The sequence below is a fragment of the Electrophorus electricus genome, chromosome 19 (assembly GCF_013358815.1).
Source record: "Electrophorus electricus isolate fEleEle1 chromosome 19, fEleEle1.pri, whole genome shotgun sequence".
NCBI lineage: Eukaryota > Metazoa > Chordata > Actinopteri > Gymnotiformes > Gymnotidae > Electrophorus > Electrophorus electricus.
In genome coordinates this window covers 9,463,723-9,475,819 of record NC_049553.1, presented here as the reverse complement: position 1 = coordinate 9,475,819, position 12,097 = coordinate 9,463,723, and positions in this window count along the sequence as shown.

Here is a 12,097-nt window from a genome sequence, read left to right as displayed (position 1 = left end):
TTCACAGGAGGAAATTATGTTTAAATAAAAACCTCCCTTACTCTCCCGCACTCCTGCGCGCACTCCCTCTCCCCACATCCACGGGAAGATAAATAAAGAGACATAATGAGAAAAGTTGCATACTGTGGGGGGGGTGGGGGGTTGCCATTGTGTGCATGTATTAGCAGCCACAAATTACAGACGCTAAGAGCGCCTCCACGCTCATGCTCCCACTCTACTCCTCGCCGGCCGTCCCAGCAAAGATAAATAGAGCCCATGAAGAAGCTGGAGAGGGAAGAGCAGAGAAAGGCAGAACCAAGACAAGGATATTGAAAAAGAAACAAATGACCTTCTCTTGTTTTCATTACATTCGGGCCTCTGTTCTTTCGCTCGCGCTTCGCCACTAATGGTTATTTGCCTTGGTGGAAATGGGTACCACATTCTCATAGAGGGGAGAATGCCGCTCCGCACCGGAGCGGGCGGAGGGAGATGGGAGGAGAGGATGAGCGAAGGGCCAGAGGAAAAGGGGGGGGGGTGAGAAAGGAGGGGAAAAAAAATTCATTTAGTTCCGTTTCCATCCCCGGCACCGCGGCTCCCTCGTGCCGGACTGTAATAAGAGTGGGGAGACGGACGGTGAGCATTCAGGAAGGGAAGGAGAGAATCGCCCGTCAATATTTGCTCCCTTTGGCACCTCGGGTAGGGGCTGAGTTGTTACACACCATCTCCCGCCGTAAGCCAATTCGATAACGCCAGGGTTTGTTCGGGAGCGCGAAGACTCCAGGGGCAACTCGGAGAAACAAAGGCAGGGGCGCGGGCACAGTTAACGTAGGCAGAGAGACAGACGAGTGGATGGACAGATAGACACCCCCCCCCCCTCCGCAGGAACCGGCAGAGAGCTAAGAGAGAGGGAGAGAGAGACAACTTGTTAATGCACCGAAAAGCTCTAACATGAGCTGAGAATTAAATCAAATTTAATGTGAGTGCCCTACTCTAATGATTAGAGCATAAAAAGGAAATTAATTTGACATTAATTCAGTTCTTTCGTGCATTTGCTGATTTATAATAGACAGATTTTTCCCAATAATAAAAAATTCAGTATTGTGGTTGATTAGTAGGATAAGGTTGTAAACAGAATGCTAAATTCTGAAGATTCTGTGCATAAATTATTTGCATTCAGTACATTTAACTGTACATTGTTATAAATATGACAATATAATAAGATAATATTTATTGCTATTATTTATTATAACCTGTATAAGGGACTCAGGTGGGCAGGTCATGACCTTGTCTGCCACTTTCTTAAGCTATCCGTCATACTGAATAGGGGCGTCTACTGGCTGTATCAGGATGTCAGTCAATCCGCGTGGGAGGGTCAGAGGTAACTGTGGCTCCCCATCTGGTCGAGATGGGCACATCACAGGGGGTTGATAGGGGTGAGAGACCGGCCACGCCCCCTCTTTCCATTTTCAATCCAAAACATTAAAAGGATACCCCCATCCTGGCTGAGGGGTTTGTGTGTGTGTGTGTGTGTGTGTGTAGAATGTTGTGTGTCTGTGTATGATGTGTGTTGGGAATGCTATGTTTGTCAAGACATGGCATTTGAATGAGACAGATGGAACCCTCCCCAGACACACACACACTCTCTCTCTTTCTCACACACACACACACACACACACACACTTTATCTATTTAGTCCCCTCCCCCACCACTGCGTCTTACCCTCCCTTATTGCTCTCAGCTCGAAGATGGCAAGGTCATGACCTTTGCAACCCCACCCTGTCCCAGACTGGGCAAGCATTCTACAGAGGAGACAGAGCTGACCATGTAAGGTCACCTGCAGTGTCCCCATGTCCCCACCGACCGGGCAAGCTCACCCGGGAGAGGGGACGCAGAGGGCCGCCTGCAACGACAGATTACAGTGATGCAGTCCGCAGTAATTAAGATGGGAGCCATCCTCCCTGCCTGACACCTGCCTGCCATGCGAGCACTTCAGACTGCCATAGAAATTAATGGGTGTTGCCACTCTGAGCATGCAGCATTGGAGAGAGAGAGAGAGAGAGTGTGTGTGTGTGTGTGTGTGTGTGTGTGTGTGTGTGTGTGTGTGTGTGTGTGTGTGTATGCGTGTGCGTGTGCATGCGTGTTCACAGTGACTGAAGTGTTATCTCCCTCTTAGATCAAAATTGTAGCGATGGCTCATTTCAGCATCATACACACGCACGCGCTCCTCCACCTGAATGGGGCTTCTCATTCAGATGCACGGAACACGTTCACTGCCAGGAGTCCAGAGAGTCCAGGGAATGCGTTTGTCTACATTCCTGGGAGGGGGGGTCTTTTTAGTCTCCTCTGTGGAGTGACCTATCGATTCAGTCAGGATGTTGGCATGGTTACATGCTAGGGTTCAGTGATTGGTCTTCAGTTGCTCAGGGCCTTACAGAAAACCCACGCAGCCCAATGCCAACGTTGCTTATTGATAAGACACTAATGAATTAATGTAGCTTTTCCAGTGAATTTAAAGTTGCTCCCCCCTAAAAGATTCATTAGGTCTGTCCAGCAGTCACAGTTGATTCCGTCTCTTTTATCGTCCATACCTATGCCTGTGTGAGGGTCTATCTCAGTGGCCACTGTGGAGCCGCTCGCGTGCTGTGGGTGATGATGGGACCAGGGTAATTAGCCTGCAGTAAACAATTAACACGAGAGAGTCATTCTCATGCAAATCGCCGAACCTTGTGATAATCAGGCCCAATGCAGTCCAAATACATTCACGCTTAACGTGATCACACTCCAGGTTATTGTGTGTGTGTGTGTGTGTGTGTGTGTGCGCAATTGTTTATTCTCATTTTTAATTGTTTATTATTGCTGCCTCCTATACTTCATGGCAGGGTTTAAATAATGCTTGTCAACTGTGGCCTGTGTGGTTAGTGAATCTGCCCCAGAACTCTTTGAAACATTGTGAGACTGTCTGTCTGCTGGAGCTTCTCGTGGACCTTAAGTGAACCATAATCACACGCTCCGCTGTCACTAGTACCTCCATCATTTACTTCCTTCCTCTCCCGTGCGATCAGCCATCAGTCGCGGCACCTTTTCACGGTTTTTCCTCTAAACCGTCCCGCCATTCCCGGCTGGCTCTGCCTTTCAATTACAGCAAATAAATATCTTTAATTTGCTCTCAAGCTGAAATCTGAAAAGACGCCGCATGATTGTTTCCCGAAAAAAGACCTCGGCTTCCATTATGTGCTTGATTCCAAAAAGCGCGGTAACCTTTTCCATTCTCCGAGTCACTTAAACACACGCCTCTCTGAAAGGAGCCTGTCGTTTTATGCAGCTGCACTTGGCACGTGCGTGGATGGCCAGCCTATTGTTTCATTTGCTGTTGCATTTTACATTATGCAAAAGAGAAACGCTTGTGAACTCGTAAGTGCAAACATTGATAAAAGAGAGGTTTCATCGTTTAATAGTACCACTTGTTTCCTTGATTGAGTTCGGATATTACAATTTTCTTGCAGAACTATCCCTCGCGCGGTAGCCCCTGCTTTTTAGTCGGAATAATTGCGGCCGGCGGTGCGCGCGGTCTGCAATTAATTATGCAGCAGCTGAAAATTGAGGTGAAAGAGAAAGAGGAAAAAAAAGAGAGAGAAAAAAGATGAAAAACAAAGAGAAAAGAGATGAAAAGAGAGAGAAAAGAGATGAGAGGAGCAAAAGAGAAACGAGGCCTGTACCAGCGAAGCCAGAGAGAGAAAATGGAATGGAGGCAGAGAGAGTAGGAGGTGTAGAGAGAGAGAACGAGAAAGAGAGAGAGTAGGAAAGAGCAATAAATGGAAGGAGAGATGAATTAGTGAAGGTGAAAATTGCTCGGGCAACAACGCAAAGAGGTGCTGGTTGGCACAGACGGCGGGAAGCTGATTCATCTGTGAGCGTAAAGCCACGCTGCCTAAATGTAATTCTGCAGATGAGAATAGGGCTTGTTCATGCCCCCCCCACACGCACACTGGAACCGTACTGCCGGGGAGCGTTGTACACAGGATCTCCAGAGGTAATGATTTCTCATTTTGCTTCATATTTAACCCTTTAGCTTGAATCCCCCCGGGCAGTCCCAGCTCCTGTGCTTCGCCCTCCGTGTCTCTCCAGTGGCATCCTGCTTTTCCCCGCGCTCTCTGCTCCTTCCGTACCCCAGCTTTCAGTGCCTGTCCCTCCACCTCTCCCTTCTCTCCCGCTTTAGCCTGAAGCGGCTTTCTCCGTTCCTTCCTGTCCCGTTGTTAATATCCCCCCCCGGTGCTCCGCCCTAGCCGGTACAGGCTTCGCTGCTGCGCAACCCAATTTGCTCGCTGCATCCCCCCCCCCTCGTCTGCTTCTCGTCCTCTATCTGCTGCTCACCCTTGCTTACGTCCCCCCTGCTCCCTTCGCTCCGCCTCCTCTGCCCACTCCAGATCTAGAGCTGGTTGCTTCTAATTAAAATCCTTAATCAGGCTCCTAATTAGCCTAATCAGAGCCTTGTAAATCATTTCCGCCTCTCCTCTTCCCAAAACCCAGACCATGGGTTTTTTTGGGGTTTATTTTTTTATTTTTTTATCGAATCACTCCCTCCGTCCTTACGCAGCCAAACGCATTAGAGTAGAGCTGCTGAACAGATACAGAGGGATTTGTAAGGAGGAGATGAGAGAGAGGAACTGGTGGAGAGAAGGAGATCTGCTGTTTGCCCGGTCCTGGAGTCGCATCTGCTTCTGCTGCTGAGGGGCTTCGTGCTTCCGGCAGACCTCTACCCAGCTCTCCATGGACACGCTGATCTTTTGTCAATACATTTACATTTAGTTTTTTAACAAGTTTAATACACTGCAGCAAATGTAATGCATATCTTGAATGATGAATTTGCTCATTCTTTCCTGGTCTTTCAGGGTTGTGATCATCATTCCAGTGAGATGATAGTTGGGTATTTATGTTTGCCACTACACAAACTATTTTGGGCCAACTCAAAGCCACAGAATGTGAGACTAGATAGAGTTCAAAGAAACCTTTGCTCAATATTCAGTCAGATCTGTAAAGAACCTCTCAATTAGGATCCATATGCCTGAAAATGTTTTAGACTTCTGACCATATGTGATCAGCTCCTTGGGCTTCTGTATGAATATACTGTCAAAGCAGGCTTATATACTGTAATATTTGTACATTAAAGGCAAAATTGACCCCATCAGTCCAGTAACTCTTGGTGAATACAAATATCCAGCCATTTGCACTGAGCTCCATCACTGTGCTAGAAGCCGTTGCCCTGCTACAGAGACAGTTCTGCATGTGCTGCTGTATCCGTGTGGGTCTGGACACACGAGCTGAAACAGGAGATGGGAGGGGAGGCGAGTGGTTTGGATCGTGTTTCGGTTCCGGTACTGGGAAGGCTTCCTGTGCTAACCATGGCGTGCGTGTGTGTGTGTGTGTGTCTCTGCTCGGTCCCTAAATAGCCATCAGGGCAGTGCATCAGAGCAGTCTGTCTTAATTCCTGGCACTGATGACGAGTGCTAAATATTAATTGCCATCCAAAGCTTTGGCTGGAGCTGCCGTGCCCGCTGCAATATGTCCGCTTTCCCTCCTGCGAATGGAACAGCAGTCGCACAGTACAATTGAAATAATACAACGAAGCAAGCAGTGGCGTCGCATCTGGGCCACTGCTCGTTCCATGGCATGTCGCCTTGGTCCCTCCTCCCTCGCTCACTACGAAAGGAGCCCTCACACGTCTGACCGAGGACCTCTCGCGTACCTCCACCTGCCGCTAAAATATGACTTCCATGCGATATCTTTCACTCTCCCTTTCATTGTGCGCCCCCCACTCAGATCTCCTGTCTGGTCCCCTTTCTGCCACTATATGTCAAACGATCTCGCAGCCTCAAGCAACAACCATGGAAGCCCAATAACTTAAATCCATTTATGCTGTGAGTGTAATCTAATTGCAGTGACTGGGAGTGATATACATTGTGGAGTGTAGGCTGACCCCTGGCATGGCTAATGCTTTAAATCTTGTGGTTGTTACTGATAGCATTGCATGTGGAATTAAAGTTATAATAGACTCCGAATGCAATTCACCACTAGGCCGCGGATGAGTGTGAGGGACCGACTTAAGCCTTGACGCAGCAGGATAGAGGGATAATGGAAAATCAGAACGGCTTCTTGTTTTTCTGCTTTGTCACTCACTTTCACTCTCAGTCTCACTCTCTCCCTCTTTCTCTCCACACCTCTCTCTCACACACACATGCGCATGGACACACACCGATGAGTTTTCTCGTCCAGCTCTTGTTTATGAGTTTCTGTCTAATAACCCTGAAAATGCACTCGCATTTTCTCCTCTACGGAAGCTGAAGTCATTATGTGGGTAAATGACATCACCTGTTGATTTTCTCCACGTCCTCTGGAGCATGTATTTTTGCTCTATCTTCTGCCTTCTCTCTCTCTCTCTCTCTCTCTCGCTCTCTTTTTCTCAGTGCTGCAGGCAGGGTCTTTTAGGGCTGAGGGGGGGGGGGGTGAGACTATGCGCACTCGTCCTCCCCATCTCTCCATTTTAATCCCTGAGTGATGGCTGAGGTGGAAAAGGCCCTGAAAATGACTGTCTCTCCTGCAGACATTAGCCATCAATCACGGCACTGCTGAATAAACCAAACGCAGAGACCTGCGTTCGCCTGTACCTGCCTGCAGAACACACACACACAGGAAACACATCCACACAGCCCGCAGATGTGTGTGTGAGAGCAACAGCGAGAGCATTTGTAGTTTTTCACATGGAGGTGTGAATGAGGTGTGTATTCTTACTCTGGCGTTATGCAACATTATGCTTTATACTCAAAAATTAAGAGCACATTCCATTTATGCTGTACCCAGAATGCACCCAGGATGAGGGGAACATAATGGCTCTCTCCCCCTCTCTCTCTCCATCTCTCACCGTTTCCCTCTCTCCTCCCCTCTCTCTGTTTCTTTGTCTCTCCTGCTCCCTCTCTCCATCTCTCTTTCTCCCCTCCATCCGTACACGTTTTAATGACAGCATGGGCCTTACTTACCTCTTGGTGCCAGGGGGGATGTACTCATGAGTCTGAATCCAACCCACTCGCACCTCACAGACCCAGAACACCCCGGCGGACCCCCACCCGCCCACCTACACACACGCTGTGTGCTGTTCCCTCCCGTATTTCGGTAATGCATAATGCGTAGCGTTGTAGCCGTTTGCAGCTGCCTGACCCCCCCCACACACACACCCCCCCACACACCCCACACACACACACACACACACACCCCAGTCTGCTCTCTGTCTCCGTTCCAGGCTATCAGACATGACAGTGTCAGCTGCGCTCCTGGCACTGGCTTCAAGGAGGACTAGGAGGAGGAGGGAGAGCGAGATAGAGAGAGAAAGAGAGAGAGAGAGGGAGGGGAGAGAGAGAGAGAGAGAGAAAGAGAGAGAGAGGGAGGGGAGAGAGAGAGAGAGAGAGAGGGGAGAGAGAGAGAGAGAGAGGGAGAGAGAGAGAGAGAGAGAGAGAGAGAGAGAGAGAGAGAGAGAGAGAGAGGGAGGGAGGGAGGGGAGAGAGAGAGAGAGGGAGGGAGGGGAGAGAGAGAGGGAGAGAGAGAGAGAGAGGGAGGGAGGGGAGAGAGAGAGAGAGAGAGAGAGAGAGGGAGGGAGGGAGGGGAGAGAGAGAGAGAGGGAGGGAGGGGAGAGAGAGAGGGAGAGAGAGAGAGAGGGAGGGAGGGGAGAGAGAGAGAGAGAGAGAGAGAGAGAGAGAGAGAGAGAGGGAGGGAGGGGAGAGAGAGAGAGAGAGAGAGAGAGAGAGGGAGGGAGGGGAGAGAGAGAGAGAGAGAGAGGGAGGGAGGGGAGAGAGAGAGAGAGAGAGGGAGGGAGGGGAGAGAGAGAGAGAGAGGGAGGGAGGGGAGAGAGAGACTGCAGGAGGATGCAAATGGAAAGAAAGCAGTAAGAGGGAAGGATGGAGGTGAGTGGAGAGCAGGAGGGAGGTGCTGCCATGCGCTAGGAGCGCTGCTGGCTGATCTGGGCTGGGGCGGTCCTCGTTTATAGAAAGACGGCTGTCGACGCCGGCGCTGGTGCCACTTCCACACGCTGCACTTATCACTGACTCACCCCGCGCAATTAGCTGCTCCAGTGACCCTTGTTTGTGTTGAGAGTGAGGGAACGTGAGGGCTTGGATGTGTATGTTTGTTCTGTCTGTGAACCTGTGCGAGCGAGTGTGCACGCGCAGCGTGTTCTAACCAAAGTCTGTTCATTGTAGGTGTGTGTGCGCATGCGGATGTGGGAGTGTGTGTGTTTGAAACAGTGTCCCTGTTCATGAATGAGCATGTGTGCCTGTCTGAATATGTCTTTTTAAGCAGAAGGTGGGTGTGTATTTGTCTTGTGCGCTTTCGCGTGTCTCGTGTGAATGCATGCATGTAAGCACACGCATGTTAACCACTGATACAGAAAAACTCTCCAAAGACTCCCAGTATCCTATCATAGCCTGAGGTGTCTGTGTGTGTGAGTGTATGTGTGTGTGTGTGTGTGTGTGTGTGTGTGTGTGTGTGTGTGTATCTGTGTGGGTGTATGTGTTTGTGTGTATATGCTCCTCCCAGAAAGCCTTTAAAGCTCTCAAGAAATATCTGGAATGGAGAACAGATGGGTCTGTGATTTCTGACTGTGGTGAATATGAGTGAGTGAAAGAATGAGTAAGTGTGTGTGTGTGTGTGTGTGTGTGTGCTTGGCGTGCATGTTTGTGTGTGCATGTGTGTGTGCTTCTCATCTTAAATGATTCCCCATACTCCCCCCACTGGAATACTCTGTGGGGTGGACACATACATCTATGTGTGAGTGTGAGAGAGCTGGAGAAGAAACACGTCTGTGTGTGCATATGTGTGTGTGTTTGTGTGTGTGTGTGTGTGTGTGTGTTTGTGTGTGTGTGTGATCTGTAGCTCATCTGGGTCATATTGAGCAGTCTGAGGTGCTTGTGGGTCGGTTCAGTGGAAAGGTTTCTGGATGCATGCCGTGTGCCCATCACTCAACACTCCCACATCCAGCTATGTCAAACAGGGTGCTGATGGAGGCTCCCCTTTCACACTGATCTGAGATCAGCCACACAGCTTCTCTTATAGCACCTACACTTCAGGAAAGACTGCTCCTGCATCAGCAGAAAACATAATATTCTGCAAAGAGAATGTCTTCAGATCCTATGGGATGAGAATGATTATAGGCCAACGGGATAGGAGGAGAACTAGCACTCAGGCATGTGTCCTGAAACACCTCCATAACAAGGACCCAGGGGCGTGGGTGTGGGTGTGTGTCGGACTGTAACACATGTATACGGAAACTCGGTCAGGCCCTGACAGCGCCGTGAATACCTTTCTCTCTGCTTCCTGTCTTGTGTTACTAGCAGAGTGCAGTGTGGGTTAACACACTGGAGTGACACCAAGAGTCCAACCCAAACTTGGAAGTGTCTGGAAGGTTCTGGAAGCCCCCCACACACAAGATGAACTGAGAACATGGGCTGTCTGTGATTCTTATATGACAGTGTTCATAGGGATAGTGAGTCAAGCTGGGTGGTGGATGACATATCCACCTGCTTACTGTCTATGGACACTGGCACAAGGCTAAAATGAACAGTAAACCCTGCCAGGGCTACAAGCGCGAGACGGAATGAAAGAAAGAGAAGCAGAAAACGTTCCGCTAGACGTTAAACTGGAGCCTGACTGCTCCCAGCCAACAAAATCTGCAGGAGCACTTACACAGTTCACTTGGACAGAATGATGGGCTTGAACTCGAAATAACCTGTCTTCCACCCACTGGCCAAGGTTTACACTGGTTTTGTGCTGCTTCGACATGCTTTTGCTTGGAAATTGTAGCTAAACATAGCTTAACCAGGTCAAGTGTTTATCAAGGCAACCCCCAAGGGTTAGCTTTGTCTACCAATAGAGAATAATCTTAGACTGCAGTTGATGGAGAATCTCAATTCAAACAGGTATTTATTCCATAATACATTTTAATCTGTGACCTATGCTGAACAACTGGCCCAAAAGTAGAAGTTTGAGTGGTGACTTAGTGACTTTTAATTTCTTTGAACGACTTCTTTTAAGTCTTTCTTTACATGAAATTTGAGGTATCATTTTGTCATGTCATTAAATGCCTTACTTTCATATTTGGGCTAATTATATCCCAAAATAGTGGAAGTACTTCTTACCTGGTTTCCAAGCAATGCAAACATTACCAAACCAGACAGACTTAGCCCCTTAAAACAGGGCTCTTTATGCTATTGGATGGTGATTGATGTTTTTAGGGCTCCGTGTCTGAATTTCAGGGCCACTGCATCCCCCCACGTCCGTTTCCTCTGTGTTTCAGAAATATAAGTGGTGGGGTTGGCTGCTTTGTTGTTCCAAAAAAACATCACAGCTTGCGGTTTTAATGTGCATCCCAGCTAAGACACTTTCACACGATAACAGCAAGCAGACTCCATTCCGCTCGCTGTGGGGCGGCTGTTGAGTTGGATGTCGGGGGCAAAGAGAGCCCATATGTGCTCAGAGCAGCTGTGTCCTCCGGCCAAACATTTAACCTCTGCTTCTAGTGCAAATCTAATGCCTAAAAGCTGCGTATGTGCGTGACCTGGTAAGTGTTAGCTATGGTAATAGCCTGGCGACGGGGCCACCACTAGGCAGAGGAGCGCAGCCCGGGGCTGGCGGGCTGCCGCAACCACTCTGAAGCCGGGTCTGGAGACAGAGCGGGGCGCGTGGGCACATCTGCAGGGGTAGAAGGTGAGGTGGGGCGGTGGTGGGTGGGGGCAGGGGGTGGGAGCCGCAAAGGTGTTAGTGAAAGATGAGACACGACGAGGCGAAACTACGTGGCGTGGCATCTCGGGTTCCCCTGTGCGTTTCCCAGGGGACTCGTTTAAACTGCAACACCGCCCTGAGCAGATGAATCACCTGCGTTGGAGTTTTCCCGTCACTGCTTGTTACGGGCTTCGCTGATTGCTATGGCCCGAGAGATGGGTGACAGGAGAGGTTACTCCGTGTTGCGGATCTGAGACCAGCGTGTTAGGTTCCTCATAATGGTTAGAGGTGAAAGGTGTTGGAAGGAGAGACTGATCTTAGATCAGTGTACAGGGCTACTCACCTTTTGCTCAATTGAGTGTGATGAGAAGGCTTCTAGGCTACAATTCCCTCCCCCACACTGGTTAAGACATCTCCAGTTACACCGAACCTCCCCCGAACCGGCAAAGGACCTAATGCTACTCAGCACTATTAGTGTGTACTTCAGAGCCCCCTGGGTTGCATGTACAGTGTGTGTGTAGCCCCATGTCATGGGAGAAGGTTGTGGCAGCTCTGTACCCACAAGTATATACATGTGTGATTAATAGCGTGGAAAACTGTACAGCCGGGCTATGTAGAGAATCTGAGTGTACACATGTGGTGCGAGCGTGTCTGTGTTTGCGCTGCTGATGACTATCCGTGAGTGTGATATTGATTAGAGAGGCAGGTAATTGGTCCTGTCTATGGGCCGTCATGTCCGGGCTGATTGTTCTGTATTGGTGGTTGGCTGCTGTTATCAGAGCGCATCTCCAAGCCTGATCCGATTTAGCCTTTTACTACTATCTGTATATCAGCTGATCCTGTCTGCCAGTGGTATCTGTCTGTTGATCAATTTGCAGTCAGTCTTGGATTAATATTGAGCTTTAGACATCAGAACTGGAATCACACTGTTTTATTTGCCCACGATGTTACACATACAAGGAATTCGTCTTGGTGAGTGAACATGAAACCAAACAGACTGGAATATTAACAAATATACAGAGTACACAGTATAGGTACTAAAATAGATTTAAAATCAAATAAGTGAGTTTATTTTAAAATAGAAGTATAATAGAAAATAAATTAAAAAGACCATAAGCAAGCCGTAGAGAATCACCATACGGTGTTATTATACATATTTTTAAAAAGCAGAATTTTGTTTTGAATTTAGGCATAGTAGCTTATCGAAAAGGCACAGAGAACCGGGGTTGGAAATGAAATGGAAAAAAAAAAAATCGGCAAAGGGACAGTAGTTGATTTAGACATACAATAGGTTCCACAGTCGCGTTATTGGTGGCAGATCGCTTGACCACACGCAGAGGCGTCTGGGCGCGGACCA